This window comes from Macaca nemestrina, chromosome 11 (assembly GCF_043159975.1).
Source record: "Macaca nemestrina isolate mMacNem1 chromosome 11, mMacNem.hap1, whole genome shotgun sequence".
Lineage (NCBI taxonomy): Eukaryota > Metazoa > Chordata > Mammalia > Primates > Cercopithecidae > Macaca > Macaca nemestrina.
The window spans coordinates 64,066,847-64,087,784 of record NC_092135.1 but is presented as its reverse complement, the minus strand read 5'-3'; the positions used below and the strand labels follow the sequence as shown (position 1 = coordinate 64,087,784).

At 36.2% G+C, this 20,938-nt stretch overlaps 1 long non-coding RNA gene across 6 annotated transcripts in view; it reads right to left on the bottom strand.

The window, feature by feature from the left end:
* The window catches only part of LOC105483302 (uncharacterized), a 143,000-nt gene extending 122,339 nt beyond the window's left edge, over positions 1 to 20,661 (bottom strand). For 3 of the 6 annotated variants that reach the window (XR_011609844.1, XR_988161.3, XR_011609846.1), the window contains exon 1: positions 20,264 to 20,660. This is a non-coding gene — a long non-coding RNA (uncharacterized lncRNA). Of the gene's footprint in view, positions 1 to 20,263 lie in introns of all 6 variants that reach the window. The other 3 variants (XR_011609847.1, XR_011609845.1, XR_011609843.1) reach the window with 2 other exon arrangements.
* Positions 20,662 to 20,938: the final 277 nt, after the last annotated feature.

Here is a 20,938-nt window from a genome sequence, read left to right as displayed (position 1 = left end):
TGTATAAGCATTCCGTTTTCTCCACAGACTCACCAGCATCTGTGGTTTTTTGACTTTTCATAATAGCCATTCTGACTGGTGTGAGATGGTATCTCACTGTGGTTTTGATTTGCATTTCTCTGATGATTAGTGATGATGAGCATTTTTTCATATGTTTGTTAGTCGCTTACATATCTTCTCTTGAGAAGTGTCTGTTCATCTACTTTGCCCACCTTTTAATGGGGTTAATTTTTGCCTGTTGATTGAATTAAGTTCCTTATAGATTCTGGATGTTAGACCTTGGTCTGATGCACAATTTGTGCCTATTTTCTACCCTTCTGTAGGTTGTTTGTTTATTTTGTTGGTTGTTTGTTTATTCTGTGGGTTGTTTGTTTATTCCATTGGTAGTTTGTTTATTCTGTGAGTTGTTTGTTTATTCTGTTGGTAGTTTGTTTATTCTGTAAGTTGTTTGCTTATTCTGTAGGTTGTTTATTCTGTTGGTAGTTTGTTTATTCTGTAGGTAGTTTGTTTATTCTGTTGGTAGTTTGTTTATTCTGTAAGTTGTTTGTTTATTCTGTAGGTAAGTTGTTTATTCTGTAGGTTGTTTATTCTGTTGGTAGTTTGTTTATTCTGTAGGTTGTTTATTCTGTTGGTTGTTTATTCTGTAGGCAGTTTGTTTATTCTGTTGGTAGTTTGTTTATTCTGTAGGTTGTTTGTTTATTCTGTTGGTAGTTTGTTTATTCTGTAGGTGGTTTGTTTATTCTGTTGGTAGTTTGTTTATTCTGTAGGTTGTTGTTTATTCTGTTGGTAGTTTGTTTATTCTGTAGGTTGTTTGTTTATTCTGTTGGTAGTTTCTTTTGCTGTGCAGAAACTCTTTAATTAGGTCCCACTCAAGTTCTGTTTTTGTGCAATTGCTTTTGTGAACTTAATCATAACTTCTTCACCAAGGTTGATGTCAAGAAGGGCATTTTCTAGGTTTTCTTCTAGGATTTTTTATAATTTTAGTCTCACATTTAAATCTTCAAAGCTTACTGTGTTAATTTTTGTACATGTTGAAAGGTAAGTGTCCAGTTTCATTCTTCTGCATATGACTAGCCAGTTATCCCAACACCGTTTATTGAATAGAGAGTTTTCCCCCATGGCTTGTTCTCATTTTTGTTGGACCTTGTTGAGGATCACATGGTTGAAGGTGTGTTGCTTTATTTCTGAGTTTTATATTCTGTTCCATTGGTCTGTGTATCTGCTTGTCCAGTACCGTGCTGTTTTGATTACTTATGGTAGCCTTATAGTATAGTTTGAGGTTGGCTAGTGCGATGCCTCTGGCTTTGTTCTTTTTGCTTCGTATTACTTTGGCTAATTTGGCTCTTTTTTGGTTTCGTATGAATTTTAGAGCAGTTTTTTTCTAATTAGGTGAAGAATGACATTGGTAATTTGATAGGAATAACATTGAATCTTTAAATTTATTTGGGCAATATGGACATTTTAACAATATTAATTTTTCCAATCCATGAGCATGGAACATTTTTCCATTTATTTGTGTCATCACTGATTTCTTCCAGCAGTGTTTTGTAGTTCTCCTTGTAGAGCTCTTTTACCTCCTTGGTTAGCTGTCTTCCCACGTATTTCATTTTCTTTGTGGCTATTATAAATGGGATTGTGTTCTTGATTTCACTCTCAGCCTGTGTGTTATTGGGGTATAGAAATGCTACTGATATTGATTTGGTATACTGAAACCCTGCTAAAATCATTTATCAGTTCTAGTAGTCTTTTGTTAGAGTCTTTAGGGTTTTCTGCATATAGAATCATTTTCAGTAAAAAATATGGTTTTACATTTTTTCCCTATGGATGCCTTAATTTAAACTTTTAATGAATTATTCTGATTGCCAGCTGGAGTAGAAGCAGGACAAGTGTAGAAGCAGTGATTGAAATTAGGATGCTTTTGTCTAAGCAAGAGATGATAGGGATTTGGACTAGTGTGTTAAAATAGAAGAAGACAGGGGTAATACGGCAGAGATGTTGAGACCACAATTATATTTTGGAAATGAGTAAAATATCTATTTCATCAGCTTCCTTCAATACATTTCCATATTCAAACATTTTTTGAATGTCTACTAAGTTCTGGTTTTGTACTTGAGAGATACCACAGTGAAAAACAAAAAGTCTTATAAAACATATTTTAAAGTACATTGGAAAAAATAAATAATAGATCTAATATTTAAAAATGAAGCACAAAATATTTTCATTTGCTTTTTAACAGTTTTTAAAATAAAGAATAGACCTGCACCACAGGGAAAAAAAACCTAAAAATATGCAAGAAAAAAATCCCAGAAATTAGAAATCATCAGTAAATGTATGAAAGAAAACCACTGGTACTACTTTTCAATAAATCTTCCCCATTTTTTCTCTTGCTTGTAACTAGTGTTTTCTTAATGATAATAAAGCCTGGAAAAAAAAGTATAGTTAGGAAATGTTGTCATGTGGTTGGAATTTAAAGGATTTGGTAATTATTTTATCAAGAAGTAGTTAAAGGATTATACCCCAGCCTTGGCCATGGTTGACTAGAAAACAAAGCCTGAGGCAATCACAAAAGTAACAAATGAGTGGGAAATGTGAGGTGGGTTGGGGAAGAGGCTAAACAAATGTAAGTGGTACATGATGAGCCTGGCCTGCTTCATGAAGAGGCACATCCATAAGGATGTCTTTGGTCAGGCTATATAATAACACCATGCTTTGGAACTGTCCATAAGTGGAGGAAAAGGAGAGAAATCATCCTGCTGCTTCCTTCCCTCTTCCCTCCTCTCTCCCCCGGTAAACATTTTTCCATGGAAATTTAATACTTTGCCTCACTTTGGGGCTGGGCCTACTGATGTTTCGGCAGCCTCAAAAGAGGCCAGATTTTGCCACTGTGGCCCCATTCTTCACAGGAGACCAGAAGTAGTGAGCAGAGCAAGAGATTTCTTGCAGTAGTATCAATGTTCCGTTACCATTCTGTGTCAGAAGCAGCTGCAATAGCCTAAAGAAGCAAGCAGCTGAGGTTTCATGCCAAAGGGCACATGAGATGACTGTAAGGGTCAATCAAACAATACAGCCCTGAAGCCAACTACTTTTAGCATTTTCTGACAAAACCTAAGGGTCTAGTGTTGTTTTTGAGTCAATTTGGATGTTTTATATATACCAAAAAAAAAAAAAAAAAATTTAAAGATGTTTCATCTCTAAGAAAAAAAGCTTTAAAATTTGAAAAATATATATGTGTATGGCATGTATACATACAAATACACATACATATTCTATATAGAATATAAATATAATATATTCTTAAAAATCTGTAAATGGTCTAACTTTTTTTTTTTTCCTAAGAAGCAATTCTTAAAACAGTTTTCTCTTCCTCCCAGAGATAAGCTACACTTTATCTTGTCAAAGGTGAAGTAGCCTGCCGGGATGAACAAACTTGGTCACATGGTCTTCTCTCTTCCCCAGATCCCACCTGCCAGAGCTACCTCTGACCCACTTGATAGGCTTTCAATAATGACAGCAAGTGTCCAGCCAGCCTGAAGTTAACCAGGCATCCAGCCCATTGGACACGGGCCTGGAGGTTTTCGCACTCCCCAGAGAGCAAAGAATTGTCCAACTACTTTCTAGTTTAGCAATTTGTGTGCTAAGATTCATAGTCACTATTTAGATAGTGATTTGTGTGTATGTTTAGTTTGAGCTACATGATCTCACTTAAAATCCTTTCTAAACTTTAGTTTGAAGCCAATTTTTAATTTAGATTTTTTTCCTTCTCTCCTATCCAAAAGATGCATATTTAGATGGTCTTTGATTTTAAACTACAACTGTTTGGCCAGACTATTAACGGAAACTTATATGCTTTTAACTACAGCCTCTTATTCTACATCAGTGAAAATAATAAGATCATAATCAAATCAAACCTGCAAGTGGGTCTCTCCAGAATTTGTCCATTGTATACTTCTAATTTCTACACTCAGTGAGAAGAAAACCAGTGTGATCCCAGGATAAACATTTCTGCTTATCCGATAATGGTGGGACAACTTTTGAAAGGACTGAAGTGCATGCCCACAAAGTATCCTCTTATAAACTCTGCTTTTCTAACTTTTGGTAAGAATCAGAAAACAGACAAATTTGATGTTACAGTTTCTAACAAGGGTCTAAAGTATAAGTATTCTGGGATCATGGTAAAGGGCAAATTCTTATGTTTCCATATCAAATGTGTGGATTGAAAGATTGACATATTTTTGTGAACAAGTGTACAATATCTTAAGCAAAGCTCTTCATGGGAGGAGGATCTATGATATGACTTCCTCCCTCTAGAACCTTCTAACAGCCTTGCTACCAATTCGTTCCTTTTCTCTTGAGTTGGAAATGAACATATAATTTTGTGCCAATTTCCAACTGACACCAACAGTGTCCCTAAGTATTTTAAAAATAAGGATAATATTGAGAGTTAAGGAAATAACTTCTGTTTTTAATAACACATCTTGTAAGAATCTGTCAGATTTGAATATTCTCTTCTCATATCTAAATGAGAAATTTAATAACATTAAATCATATGTTATTATCATTAAATCCTGGACTAGAATCACTATTTTCTATTTTAAATTTAGAAATAAGGTATTGTCAACAACATAGAAACTACTTATACATTTTAAGAAAATTAGTGATAATTTCTGCCAGTGGAGAAAATTCTGGTACATATTTATCTCTGTTCAAAGGAAAAATTTAAGAAATTCTATGGTTAATTACATATGTAAACTTGAGTAGTCCAGGGGTGTCCACATTAAACATTATTTCTGGGTGTTTCTGTGAGGTGTTTCTGGATGAGATTAGCATTGAACATATAGACTCAGTAAAGTACATTTCCCTCTTTAATGTGGTTGAGCAGCATCCAATCCTTTTGAGGGCCTGAACAGAACAAAAGGTGGAGAGAATGAGGAACTTGCCCCTCTTTTCCTGCCTCAGTGCTTGAACTGTGACATTTCATCTTCTCCTGTGCTTGGACTGGGATTTACATCATTGGTTCCTTTGGTTCTCAAACCTTCAGACTCAGGCAAAATTACACCACCAGCTTTCCTGGGTCTCCAACTTACAGATGGCAATTATAGGACTTCTCAGCCTCATCATCTCATAATAAATCAATCAATAATAGATAAATAGATATTTAAATACATAAATACAGATATAGGTTCTATTTCTCTGGAGAACCTTGACTAATCCAAACTCTAAATAAAGGAGACAATAGGCATGAATAGGCTGTAGTTATCAAAAGACACAACACAGAGGCATGGGAATAGCGTAATGTATGTTGGTCTCCATTTAAATCCCCTTTATTAGAACAATGTGCAGATTTCCCCCTCCTGTCAATGCTTATATCAATAGCTCAGAACTTCCCCTCTTCTGTAAAATTGCTGTAGGCCAATAGGAGCAACCTTGTCACCTGGAAATGCGTAGAAAGCCCCACCCTGTTTCCCTAAGGGAGCATCTGATATCTCAAAATCCAACAGGTGTTTGGTACAAGAGTCTTTCCTGCTTCTAGGTAACCCAAGTGTGATAATCAGGTTGGAGAATGGCATTTATATATAATTTCCTATTTTTTTTCCATTTTATAGCATAAGACTAGGGACTTACTAATTCAAACATCTTTATTGGGTCATTTAATTTCTTGCACCACTTTATAACCTCCTTGAAAGGATTTCATCTATTTTGGCCCTTAATTTCCTAGAAATCTATTGTTAGGAACAGCAGAAGGAGAGTAGAAAGAGAGTACAACTATAAGTTCTGACACTTTCTAAAGCCAGGTTTTAATGGAAGAGCTATTTTAAAAACACAATTAATATAGTTAAAACTAAGCTCTTAGCAGAAACTGAATTGACATTTTGATCAAGTCCTATGAAGGATTATGCATTATGAGATTGTTTTAATACCTATGTTTGAATAATATATGGGCTAATGATTATTTATGTCTGAATTAATACACAAACATATACGCACTCACACGTATATTCAGTAAAGACTAAAGCTCTCAAGCAAAATATGCATGATCATTCTTAAATATGTAAATTCCTCTTCCATAAATTTCTTAATTCCAACCAATGTAAATCCAGTCTTAAACATTCACCCTTTCAGTCATTCAGCAAGTATTTTTGAGAGACTAGCATCAGCCAAACATTGTAAAATGTACTAAGATATAATGTGAACAATTCCCTTTCCTCACAGAGCCTACAGCCAGTCAATAATACAGCCTAGAAATGGCCAATACAGCATGGAAGTGGTGAGAGCTCTAAAGAAGAAAGTACCAGGAAAGCACAAAGGAGAGGCACTTAACTAGTACATGGGTCTGAGCCTCCTGAAACCACTTAAGCAGAAACTAGAAGAGTGAGATAGGCGAGTGCTCAGATAGAAGAAAGGACAAGTGCTAAGGTCCACAGGTAGAGCACTATATATTTGAAGAAGTGAAATTAGTTGAGATTGGGCAGAAGATAGAATGCAAAAGGAAGAAGTGATTCAGTGTGATGCTTAAATGCTAAATAGTCCATAGAAAAGTCTAAAGTCTTGAGTCAAAGGCAAAGTCTCTTGGAAACAGACTCAGAAGTTGAGGTTTTTCATATGCGATGTTTGTGGGGAGAGCTTCCAAGGTCTACACCTGTGGGGAAGCAGTGAAAGCCAACTGCCCAACTTCTCTCTGTATGTGCAGAGGCAGAAATTTGGCTATAATATAGTTGCAACAAAGGATTCCAACAACTCCATGGAGAACTCTGACATTGGAGTGGACCTTCAAATTAGTTCCCAACTGGGATGGGGGCTAGAATTTTATACCCCAAGTGGTGCATGCATTGGACATAGGCTATATAGGCTATCCCCCAGGAAGGATGTGACCTTGGGCAAGCAGGGTCCTCTTCTGCTGAGGAAAAGCCCCAGGAAGGGACACAATTGAGAGCTCTTGACTTCAATACCACAATGAATGTTTGAGTTCCTATGGGTGAGGGTAGTGTCTAGGAAGTGCACCTCATCATAAACAAAGCATGTTAAAGATATATCTTCATAAATCAGGTTAGGACAATAAAGGCCTGGACTTTAGGCATGGGAGAGACACAACCTGTTTTATGTTTAGAAAGGTATTTCTGGCTGTAACAGAAAGTTACAGACTGGAGAGAACAGTCTCCAGCAACAGACTGGAGACAAGCATGACTAGAGGCAGACCAACTAACTGAAAATTGGTTGCAAAAATCCAGGCAACAGATTGTGGTGGCATGCAGTGGGGTAGTGACAGGAAGAATGGAGAGTTTTAAATGGACCTGAAAGAAGTAGGAGGGGCAGAACTTAATGACTGAATGTAAAAAATTTAGACAGGGAGTAGTCTAAGTTGTATCCCAAATTTCTGGGTTTGGCACCTATGCTAGGAAACAAAGCAAGAGAAGCCGATTGTTTGCCATTGTATTTTTTTAAAGGTAGGAGGGAGTACAATTGTGTGAATGTTAAACTCAGCTCTGGAAATGTTGAATTTAAAGTAAGTTTAACAGAGACATATACTAAAAATCACACATAAGGGTCTAGAGCACAGGAAATTTATTTGAGCCAGAAATAGGAATTTGGAGACCATCAGCACATAAGTAGTAATTGTATCCAACAAAGTGATCAATATGGCCTAGAAGTTTATAAAGTCAGAAAAAATAGAAGGCCTAGGATAAAATCATAAAGGTTTCATTGTTTTTGTTTTTCAGTGATGCATTCATTAAATTCTCACTGTATGCTTTCAACTTGATTAACGAGGACAGTGGAAAAGAAGAGTAGTATTTTCTGAACACCTTTGATGTGCTGAACACATTACCTCATTATCTTATTTTACAATCCTATGATTTTAGAATATCATCTTCATTTAACAGATAAGATGAAAAACTCATAAAATTTAAGCAAGTTCTACAAGCCGTAATACTATCAATTGGTAGAGCCAGAATCTCACTCCAGATATCTGTCTGAGTTTTCCTCTGTCTAACTGAGTTTTCCTATGATTTGTCACTATATTATTGCTAAGTACAGATGATTTGGAATAAAGATTTTTATGAATTATGTTTCATAAAATCATAGCTTTATTTTGATTTCCATAATTTACTAAACTTTAAATATTAAAAAGTTGTACTGGAAACTAGAATCACATCTGCTTTAGGAAATAGAGTCTCCTATGTTCTTAAGCCTTAAAAATGTAGCATATAAATTTGTTTTTGTCAAGTGGAAAAACAGAATAAAAGGGCTTACTCTTTCATTAGCCACTTTGTAAAGGAAAGTTTGATTTATTCCGGGAAATTAAAAATGTATAGCAATTGGTATTCAGGACAAAATTACCTCACAACAAAAAGTGTATACACTATTAGCACTGATATTATTTATTCATGTGTAGCTAGAATTTCATCCCCATATAGGTCCCAGGCTTAAGAAAATGCCTGAAAGAGTTTCTCAGGGCTGTGAGAAACCAGGAATATGCAGCAACTTGCCATAGGCTTCCTTGCAGGGATTCTAAAAAAGAAAAACACACAAACCATCACTTCTATTGCTAGAGATGCAACAGTAATGCTTAATCAGTAGTCTGCTTAATCAGTAGTCTGAGCTGGTTTATATTTGCAAATGTTCTCTCTAACACACTTTGATTCAGAGTTGGAGCTCAGTCTTCCTATTGAGGAATTGTGAAGAGATGGTAAGCCAACCAGAGGGACTTTTTGGCTATGCTCAGAAGTGGGGTAACCATTCGTCAGCAGTTGTCCCTCTGCGGGTATGTCCTCCACATGGAAGATGGCACACATTCCTAAGGGAGCCATAGTTTTACCAGTTTCAGTGGTGAGGCTTGAATACAACATTAGCTTTTATAAGGTCATTTAGGTCAAGTGTGGTTGTATCTGTGATACACTTTGGAACTGCTAAGCCTTGTGTTGTTATCAGTGTTAAATTATACATATTTCAGGAGTCCTTGCTATTCCCCACCAGGAACGGAGAGAAGATCTCCTTTTAAAATCTTCCTTTATCTCATTAAGTTTCTTTAGGTAGTTGGTTTTGACATTAAGATTTAACTAGGCTAGAAGCTGGTTTGTAGTCCTAGAAAAATTCTCCTGCTACCTAACAAAAAAAATGATTTGAACTTTGCAGATTCTATTTATTATTAACATGGTTTTCAAAAAGGATATAAACATAAAAGGATTGTGTTTTCTTTTGAAAATGTAATATTGTACACTTTTTACAATTTGAAGAGATTAAAATGCACTTAGGTTTTTGTCTCATTTATTTTTGTGCATGATTACACAGATTCACAGATGGGAAATGTATTCAAGGTCATACAAGAAAGAGTATTTCATGGTAAAAGTAGTATTACAAATCAAGTTTTAAAATCCCAAATCTAAAAATGATGTGGCACAACATCATTTTACTTTGTTTTATAATTTGCTGATAAATAATAAATATGAGATGCCAAATCGATGTGTATTAAGGGAAAAATGTTAAGCCTTATATTTAGAAATCTCGAGAACACACTGCAAGTTTATACTAAAACTAAAATCTCATAGTTTTCTTAGGATGATGACGTGGCTTAATTTTTAAATATCACACATAAATTATTCCTCTAATGAACTTTTTCTTTTGTGTTCATTTCTTTTTTAAAAAAGTGTCCTCTGTCTTTGAAGATGCCAAATAAAATGCATGGACAGAAATTAATAGGCAATGGAACTTGATGTATTCTCCTGGATAATATTTTTATAATGAAAGCTTGGCAACTGTTCCTGTGATTAATCATGATAATACACAAATGCTTAACTCCAGCTAAACTTACCATTTCCTTCTTTCTGGAACACTCCTCTCCTTTTCTTTTTCTTTCAAGGAGGATTAACCAGTTCACTCTTTCCCTTTATTGTACATTCTTCCCTGTGATGTCCCCATGTCCACTTTTCTATCCAAATCCCACTTTTCTCAAGAACATGTCTCAGTCCACCAAAGAAGGAGATGGTGTTATTCTCCTTTAAAATTCAATGTATTTTCTGTTTCTAGCACACAACACTGATCATACAGTGTAATATTGTCCATGTTATATATTCCCCAGACCTTAAATTATCCACAAAGATTGAGTAAAGTGCTTACTTCTAGAAGATGGGGGAGAAACAGCAGAAGAACTGGGTGGTCAATGAATATTCCTTGCTCTTAGTTAGGGTTAGCAAGGACACAGCAGATGGCTAAGTACATCAGAAATAAGGATACTTGGGAAGCTCAATCAATCAGTGGATCACTGGCTAGTACATACACTGAAAGTGGGCTTTCTATATGAATAAGGAACACTTCCAACCTTCCTACCTTTCCTTTAACAGATAAATCATAATACAAAGGAATTGTCTAAAAAAAAACCCAAAGAAAAATTTTCTAATCTAGTTGAATCTGAAGATTTACATGGCTAAAAGTAGTACTCCCTTGGCTTCCTAGGGATAAAAATTCCTGTCTTTACATGAGGGCAGCAAGAAGGTTAGAAGTGAACATTATTGACCACCCATCATGTGCCAGTTACTAACATATATTTTCCCAGTAAAGTTTACAACAGTTCTCTGAGGGAAATATCATTAGTCCCACTTTCCCCTACAAAATTTGCCCTGAATGCTAAGGAATCAGGATTATAGAGAGACTATGGTTAACGTGTGGTGTTATAAGTGATATTTTTTTTTCTGCTTTGTTCTATATAATGTTTGTGTTAAAAAATGGAATAATTTATGTGTTTTAAGCATTCATAAGTATAACATATCAAATGTTATTGTCTATTAAATAGAACAGAATTCATTAGGGCTCAAAATATCAAATGTCAAACCACTAATATGTTAAATTTAAAATGTTTTACATTACTAAAGAAAGATTGGGTGTTTTGGTGTGTTCTAGAAATACTTTTTCTTTAAAAGGAACACTAATTGAAGTCAAATTCCGTCTTCTGTACTTGCTAAGTTAGCCAAGTGGGGCAATAGCAAAATTCGGGTTTCCTTCAACCTCTAAATCCTGTGAGTCATTGATTTATAATGTGCCTTAGTATTGGAATTAGAGGAAACTTTTTTCCCCCTAATTAAGCCTGCTGACAGAGTGATTCCTGGTGTGTGCAAAATCTGCTTGCATTTGGAGCTCTATTGCCTGTCCTCTGAAAAGAGGGCAATGTCTTCACATATGAAGACTTTTGCAGCTGTTCGGCTAGTTGACTAATCACTTCTGAGATTTTCTTCCCCAAAATAAAAATCATCTGGGAACTAATTGTTACTCACAATAATATCAGAGCTTGGCATTTCTGAAGATCTGTTCATCACTAGATTTCACAAGTCTGAGCCCATCTTTGAAATCATGATCTTCACTTTCAAAATTCAAAGTGGGAGCCTGAGTGGTAACAGAGATTCTCTGTGGCAGGGTTGGGTTAGAAATTGATGTTCTTCTCTCTTATGTTTCACCTCACATCCTTGTAGCACTGCACTGGGTTAGTGGGATGCTACAGTGTGAAATGTTGCATAGAGTGCTACATACAGGGTTCCACTACCTGGGATGAATCCTGGGCTCCATCTTAATAGGAGCATGCAATCAGGCAAGTGACTGCCTTACTCACCTGTCTTAGTCTCTTTATGTTGCTATAAAAGAATACCTGAGGGTGGGTAACTTATTTTTCAAAAGAGATTTATTGGGCTCATGGTTCTGCTGGCTGTACCAGAAGCATGGTGCTGGCACCTGTTTCTGGTGAGGCCCTTGGGAAACTTCCACTCATGGTGGAAGGTGAAGGGGAGCCAGTGTGTGCAGAGATCACATAGTAAGAGAGAAAACAAGAGAGAGCAGAGGGTTCCAGGCTCTTTTTAACAATCAGCTCTCTCTGGGAATTAATAGCATGAGAACTCACTCATTACTGCAAGGATGACACCAAGCCATTCACGAGGGATCCACCCGTGACCCAAACACCTCCCATTAGGCCCCACCTCCAACATTGGGAATCAGATTTCAACATGAGATCTGGAGGGTCAAATATCCCAACCATAGCACCACCTCACATGGATTTGGTAAGAATCCAAGCTTCTAGAGGATCAAATAATCTTTCTAAAGTATTGGCCTACTTACACAAGTGTAAATTATGATTCACATTTATCTGCCATTAGCCCAACATTCTCATCAACTTCTTTTACAAGAATAAGAAGAGGAAGTCTCAGAATATATATTGTCACTATGAAGAACATGTTTAGAGGTTTTGCTAAGTGGAATACATTTACAAATTTTTGTAATCCAGCTGTATCCACAAAAACAAATCTTGACTGTTGTTCATTTCAGTTATATTGATTTTTCATTTATTTGACTCTAGTCAAGAAATCCTATTTGTTGGCCAAGCCCTGCTGCCAACTAGCTTTGTAACCTCAAGCAAGTTATCTAATTTTTCCAGGTCTTTTCTTCAACTGAAAACCTGGGAGGTGTGGGCTGGGAAGAGGGCGTGGGAAAGAGGGCATGGGAAAGAGATGAGGCCAAAAGAACAAACAGAAAAAGTTCCGTCTGGATTAAGCAGTACAGAAAATACAATCTTAGTTCTCCACCTCTAGGAGAACTCTCACCTTGAGCAGAGAGCACTCCGCTGGTTTAGAGTTCTATGTACTCATAGATCTTAACACAAAAATGTAGGAGGGAGCTAAGACTTGCTATTTGAGTATAGCACTGCTAAAACTGAATTTGAAATTCTTACTAAAAATGCCTGAAGATTTTGCAGAAAAAATAAATAAAGGGTGACACAGGAGAAGTGTTTGTTGACTGCTTGAATTGCTGATACACTAATAACTATACTGAGCACTTTGAACAGAATGAAGGCCTATCATGGGCAAACATAAATTCCAAAAGTAAGTAAATAAATTAGAAGGGAACAGTCAGTAATCTAACTGTAAGATTTGGGAAAACTCATGTACACTCTTCCTCCATGTTTTTTCAAGGGAGCTGTGGGGTAAAGTCATGAAATATGTTCAACACCTATTACAGGATTGCTATAGCAATAAAATAATGATGTCAGAGTTTTGAGAAACTAAAGCATCATACATAATATAGGACAAAAATATTGAATTTAAAGATATGTCATAAAGTCTAGTTGCCATTTCTATAATTTTTAGGGTATTTTATAAAATAGACTACCAACGTCTAGCTTCTCAAAAGAGAGGTAATTTTAAATTCTTATACATGGATTTAATAAAATAGGCAGATAATAGTCAAACTGGAGCTGCTACTATAACCAGATATAATTTTAAAAAATCAAGAAATTGCCTTCAATTGGATTTTTGAAGTATCGATGTTGCTTATTTTAAGAAAGAATTTTTTTCTGGAGTGAACTGAGTGTAAAGATAATTTTTAGATGATATTTTCAATGATAACCTGGTGATCTCTTACAAAGTGAAGCGTCTTTTTATAGTACATATCATTATCCCTAGTATTTTCTATTCAATGAATTTATGCTTTCATGTATTTGACTTTCTTAAAATAGATAGGATTCATCTGCATTCCTATCAATAATTACAATTTTTAATGGCAGAGAACTATAGTTGAATGCATACTGTATTCTTGTAAGGCTCTGTTTTAGGTACTGAAAATTCAAAGATGAATAATCCACAATCTTTGCTTTCAAATAATTAGCTAATTACTTGAGATTGGTGATATATAAACAAATATGTTTAAAAAGGATAAGCACATTAGAATTTTATTATTGTGCACAACAACATCCCAGTGAGCAGGAATCCTTTCCACTAAGATGGGGGTAGAGAAATCAGGAAAGGCAGTCTGAAAGAACTGGTTCTTAAACCTAATCAATAATAGGTATAATTGATACTTATTGGTGTATCAGTGTCCTTTGACTTTTGGGAAAGGACTGAGGATGGAATGGTGAAGCCAGGTCTTGGTGGAATGAGGGAAGATGAATGCCCTTGACAGAATGCAGCCTGGACATATTCATAGAGGCATGAAATAGCATAAAGATCTCTCATACCTGTAAGCAATTCAATGATGTAGGAACATTGGCCAAAATAAATGGGTGTAAAAGTCAACTCTTGATCTGGTCTGAGAATTATCCACAGATCTAGAAGGGAGTTCCTGAGAAGGCTAACTATGCGGAGATTGACTAAAATTAAGATGTGGGAATCCCAGAAAAGAAACGACAGTGCATTTTTGCCAGCCATTTAGGCCTTTTAGGGCAGAATTAAAGATAATCTAATGCACTAGATAATTAACCAGGGCCTGTGTGTTCTGAGATCTCACTTGGGAAACCAACTTGGAAAAGAGAAAATGCTAGAAAGGACAAAAATTGAACACTTAGCCCTTCCTTCTTTCCAGTTGCCCGCCTCCCTGCATCCTCCCATCCACACTCATGTCCTGACCTAGATGATTCTCTTTTAATTTCAAAACTGAGAAGTTCTAGTGGTGGGTAGGTGTGCGCATAATGAAGTGAGGCAGCTGGTAAGGAGAACAGAAAATTTTGGGGGTGCTTCTTCCTGGACTAAGTAGAACACCTACTTTGTATATATCCCTGCAGGTTCAGAAGAGAATCCAAGATTGAAAAATGCAGAAAGGCAAAATTATGAATCTACAAAAACCCTGATTCATTAAACACTAGGTTACATAACTCTTTTAAATGAAAGCAGTTTCTGGATTGCCTAGGGGTTCATCCTCAACACCAATTAACATTCTCTCTCTTGCTTTCTCTCTCTCTCCTTCCCTTCTTCCTTCTTGCTAGAAGTCTGATTCAAAGCAACAGATGTAGTGTAAAACAGCAACTGACACTCAAAACCCCAACATTGACCAGAGCTAGAGGACCTCATCCATGTTGACCACCCACCTTAGTCACCACATTAGCTGGCATGTCTGGTAAAACATCCACTTTGATCTTTTTATTATCAATATATTTAGATAGACAAACTGGACTTTGGATTGTGGAATCACTAAAGAACAGCTACTTTTCCTCGCTCTCTTATGAAATAGATCACTTGGAATAAGCAGATTCCTCAGACTGTTATTACTAAGGACAGCATCCTCCTGAGCCTCATTCTTCTTAGTTCCAACACAGGGCACTAATCATAAACATACCTACTCCAGTGATGTAATGTATTTTTCAGACCACTTTGTGTGTTTCTATTGAACTGTAATCTATTTCTCCATTATTCTAGAATATCCTTCACCGTTTATTTGGGGTTTATCTCAAAATATTCTGAAATTGTCTTTTTCTAGAGCTTATTCTTTGTCCTCTCCATTCCCAATTTTCTTATGATATCAAGTCTCTTCCATTCAGTTCTCCCTCTCTCTCTCTCTCTCTCTCTCTCTGTGTGTGTGTGTGTGTTTGTGTATGTTTGTGTGTCTCTCTCTGTCTCATACCCACACCCACACACACAATACTAAGTCCCCTGGAGAGAGTAAAACAAATTTATAATCACTGCAGGCTGATTAATTGGGCTGTTAATATTGAGGCCGAAATTGTTATTTGCCTGCCACATATCTTTCCCTCCTTCTTCCTTATCAAGAGAACGAATTTGGTTTGAAACATCTATGAATCCAGTTTAAAAGCTATGTTTCTCCAGCCTCCTCCCTTGCTGCTATGAACAGTCATATAACAATTCCAGACAATTAGATATATAGGAATATGTTTTCTAATGATTTATGAGAGCTTTTTAAAATTTATTTTTTGTTGAGAGAGAGGGTCTTGCTCTGTTGTCACGTAGGCTGGAGAGCAGTGGCATGATCATGGCTCACTGCATCCTTGAACTCCTGGGCACAAACAATTCTCCCACCTTAGCCTCCCAAGTAACTGGAACCACAGGCATGAACCACTATGCCTGACTTTTTGTTGTTGTTGTTGTTAGAGACAGGAACTCTTTATGTTACCCAGGCTGGTCTCAAATTTCTGGGCTCAAGCCATCCTCCCACCTTGGCCTCCCAAAGTGCTGGGATTGTAGGTGTGAGCTACAATGACCAGCTTTCTTTCTTAATATAGACTCTACCCCTTTCTCCTTGTCCCTTTATATATCCTACCTGAAATACAGAAATGTTAGCTGGATATTAGCTGTATGCTACCATCAGAATGGGTTCAGAAATAATCCTTTTAAAGTTCATATTGATCATTCATGCTTCTCCTAGTATGGAGAACTGCTGCAATTTAGGATGCTTTGTTTAAAATGTAAAAGAGACTTGAATCCTAGATACTATGATGTAACAACTGGAAAATCTATACTGAAGTTTCTCTTGGCTCTGTGAGTAGAAGAAAAAGTATGTGATCTAATCTTAAGGCGCAAAATATAATCAATCATAGCACCAACATAATGAAATTTACTCCCCCCTACAAATGAAATCCTCAGTTCTCTAATTTAATTTTTAAACGACAATTGGCAAAAACATAATATATGATTTTAAATTGCTTCAACTGCAAAGATGAAAGGCAGGCAAAGACAGCTTGGTGATCACCAAAATTGATGTTTCCTTCTAGGAAGTGGCTGCCCAGTTAGGGGAATGTCTCAGCCTTCCATTGCATCTAGCCGGGCTATGTGACTATTTCTCACCATTGAAATGTGAGCCAGTCATGTGTGTCACTTCTGGGCTGAAGAGGTAGGTGTAATCCTTCATGATGTCTTTTTCCATCATCAGCTGACTCTGAGTACCTAGAAGCAAGAGGTGCCACAAGACTGAAGAATCGCCCGAATCCATAAATGATCACATGGAAGGCTACCTGCCAACTGGGAACAACCACGTAGAATTTTTCTTGAGCAAGAAATACAATTTCATTGTACGAAGCCACCAAGATTTAGGAGTGTGTTTGTTGCTGAAACAAAGGTTATTCCAATTAATATAAAGGGCAAAAATAAAAATCTCGCATTTTAGTGGATTCAACATGAAATGACTGAAAAAGCATGAATGTCATTCAGTGAGCTCACAAATAATTAAATAAGATTTTCCATAATTAGGTAAAAATAATAGAAACCAAATTAATTTATAAGAAAATGAAGAAAGTTAATCTTTTGTTCTACCTTGAGTTTGTGACTTACAAAATCTATACCTGCCAGTTACTAAGTATTTTTTAATGTTGCAGTTGCCAATTAGTCTGGATATAGTCTGATTTTCGACAAAGAATTGTCCATATTTATTTCTCTAAGAGGGTGAAATGAATACTATGTTCTATGAAGCTTTTTAGTGGAGTAGAGCCTAATTTAATATGCAACTGGTTTTGAACAGGATATTCCAAGGTGACGGCGATCGGGATTCAGAAGTCAACTATCTTCCATAGAAAAACTGGGTTTAATAGACACTAAGAAGACCATCATTTGTTCCTCTAAAATTAGACACCTGCTATTCCAGCCTGCCCATAAACATTCTCCAAGTCTAAAGTAAAGTTTTTGGATAGAGGGACTATCGTGTTCTAGGACCTTTCAAATTATTTCTTGTGCCGATGTAAAGAACAGGTTCTGGTCTATAGAGGCATTGTTGAGACTGAATTGGGAGAACTTACAAAAACCTTCCATGGACCAGCCAGGGGGAGCCACATGCTATTCAGTGTAGCTGATTCCAGCAAGATAACAAGTGGAACAGAAAGGAAAACAAAACAAAACAAAAACAAACAAACAAACAAACAAAAAACCTCATTAAAGGCTTCTTTTCTAAATTAGTGAGATACAATTTTGCTTAATAATTGAAGAGATTCCAAAGGTTGGAGCTTTAATTCGGTGCCTATCTATTCTCCCAGTCAGAATCTTTTCAGAAAAAACTTCAGACAACCTTATTTTGTAGGGTAAATATGAGATGAAATAGGCCATGGGATTCTTTTCATTTTTCATTATGAAAAGTCTGTCTACAGTTTTCTCTTCGCATCTATCTCACTACAGGATAGTTATAAACCCATCTGTTTCCCAAGTAACATTCTATTCTAAAAGTAGGATATTTTTTTCCATAGAAAGCTCAGATATAAAATGAGGAGACTTTTTGCTCTTTAGGAATACAAATCAGCTTAGACTAACCAAGCACACTGAAGTTTTAAAGATTTTACCAGTAACCAAAACCAGTAACCAAAATTTTTAAAGATTTTACCAGTAATCCATGTTAATGGAAAATGGATATGGGGCAAATACATCCTTTATCTTAAAAACAGAACCCCAACTGTATTTAGGGGTGGCCATGGGCTCAGCTAAAAACACAGTGATTCTAGATTCCCTTGCAGGAGGGAGTGGGCATTTTTCACAGTTGTGACCCATAGGCTATAAGTTAAAATCTCTAGGGGTTTGCGAAAGCTCTTGGAGAAAGCTGATTTAGCTGGTATATGTCTTACACCTCTTGTTCTTCCTATCCTTCTCCCTGGAATGTAGTTAGGTTGCTGGAAGTGAGGCAGCCATCTCAAGACCATGAGGCAACAAATAGAAGGATGAAAGTCACAAGCTGAGGATGTTTGAGAGGAAGAAAAATGAGCTTAGGTCTCTGAGGACTGTGAAATCCTACCTTCAGACTAATGTCACTTAAGAAAAACAAACTTCTATTTTGGCTAAGCTAGTATATGTTTGATTGTCTCTTATAAGCAGCCAAAGCTATACCAAGTTGATCCAATTAGAAGAATGTGCCAAAAAATTCTTTTAACCATTTCCAAACATGCATTTCAGAAGCATTCATTTACTTTGGCAATTATTAAACTGATATATATTAGTAAAACATTTTTATACACTTCTTAAAATGACTCCTCCAAATAACTCTACTAGGTCATACTGTATGCACTTCCCATACAGGGACACATTATGAATACTTTTCATCCCTCCATTTATTCATTCAGCAAACACTTATTGGAGGCCCAGGAAGCATTGTGCTAGGGGCAGGGATGCAAGAATGAAAAACACACACCTGATTACAAAAGGCTTAGTTTATTTGAAAAGAATAAGACAGAATATTTTTTAAAAAACATTCTATTTTCCAGTTCTTTGTTTCCTGTGGGTTGTTTGTTTCACATACATTAACTCTCCAAGGGATAGAGAAGCCTAGCACCATAATCAACATTAATAAAATAAAAGGATATGAGCCAACAGCATGGTGTACATAGCTTAATGTTCAGAACACAATTTTATCATTGCATATTTAATTAAATGTTGCACCAATGTGTTCATTACTATTGTGAGAAATAACTGAAGAAAGTTTCTCATTCCAATCAGTACAGAACTTGTTTTTCCAAAATTAGACTACTGCTAAAAGCAGATATTTAGTACTACTCCACTTTTTTTTTCTGTCATTTGTATGATATTAAAAAATCACTGTACATCAAGCCTTTACTCCAGTATCAAAAGACAATTATTCATTGCAGTATGGGTGACAAAATAACAAGTCAGTGTCAGGAAAACCATTTTTCACTCACCTCTTCCTCTGTGTCAGGCATATCATCTAACTTCTTTCTACCTCAGTTTCCTTATGCGTTAAGTAATGGGTTTGAATTAGATCACTGTGTTCCTTCATAGACCTAAATTCTCTTATTTCCTCACTCTACTTAGTGTGATGCATTAGCAGATAGGCTTCCCAGCTAAGAGCAGAACATTAAGATTATTTTTAAATGATGCATGGTTCCTTCTCTATTTCTGTTACCTCAGGAATTACACATATTAGCCCACAACTCATATCAAATCACAATTTTATATATAATTAAATAATATAATGTAATCTTATATTAATAATACCATATCACCTTACTCAGAATCAGAATAGAAGACTGGTTTTATTATTTCCAGCTTTTCAAAGCATACCTTGCATTGCATACATTTGGGATAATTGAAAGAAAATTAGGTGGAGAGTACATTGTTTTACATTTGCTGTTTAAAGTATCCCCCAGATATCTAGGAGTAAGTCTAATGCAGATTATCTCAAAAGCACAGCGATCCTCTTGCTCCATCATAAGAAATTATTTTCAGAGTCTAAAAGAAGATTGATTACATGCAAAATCTGAAAGCTAAAATTAAGATCTTATTTTTCAGTGTAGACAATAGAAGTAATTAATTAAGACATCTGACATTTATCTGCAACCCACCATAGGCAGATATCTGCTTGTCTTATTACTTGCATAAGAATTTCAGAAGTTGAAATACATTAAACACAACCAGTTTAACCCATCGCATTCTGAATTTTTATCCTATTACCTTGCTCACAAACAAGATATTTAAGGAGCATAAATACCGTTTACAAATCCTTTAGTTATCATCCTGCAAAACAACTCATACCCCCAATAATTATCTCATTACATATACACATATTTCCCTCTACTCACCACAATGAGTTAAAGGTAGACAAAAGCCCTCGGTGATGGTCTTTGAGTTATTACTTTGCTTTACCAGTTCCTTCATTCTGGGTGTCATGGTACAGGACTTTACTGATAGCAATTCACTCTTGTTAGGTTTACTGCAAACACTGAAAGAGGTGTCTTGCACTTGCTGGAAGACTTAGCTTTTATGCTTCTGGTCATTCTTCTGACAAAAAGAATGAGACCAGTTTCTGAGCTATTCTTAACTCTCCTTCCAAAATATTTCAAAAGAGGAAGACAAGAAAGACTTCATGATTTCCATGCAAACTCCCAGCCTGCCTGGCTGCCTGCTGCTGCCAATACTTCTTGCTCTTGCTGGTGATGACATTCAGAGAGCTCCCCAGCACTGGTGCTTCGTTATGTAAGGCTGTCTAGGTCAAGTGTAGGAGACACACTGCTGGCCTGTGGAAACTCATGGAACTGTTCCTCCAGATTAACACTTCAGGGGTTATGGAAGCTGGAGGAAGCTGAGCTTTTACTACATCTTTTGGGGGTAAATATTTTTGCATGTTTCAGCGGTTTATGTACTACAGTCTTGGCAGATGCCTGTCAGCCATGCTGAGAGTTGCAGGGAGAAATTACTGAGATTACAGTTTTGTCAGCATGCTTGAATAAGCATAGTAAGTCTTCCAGTAATCCTGG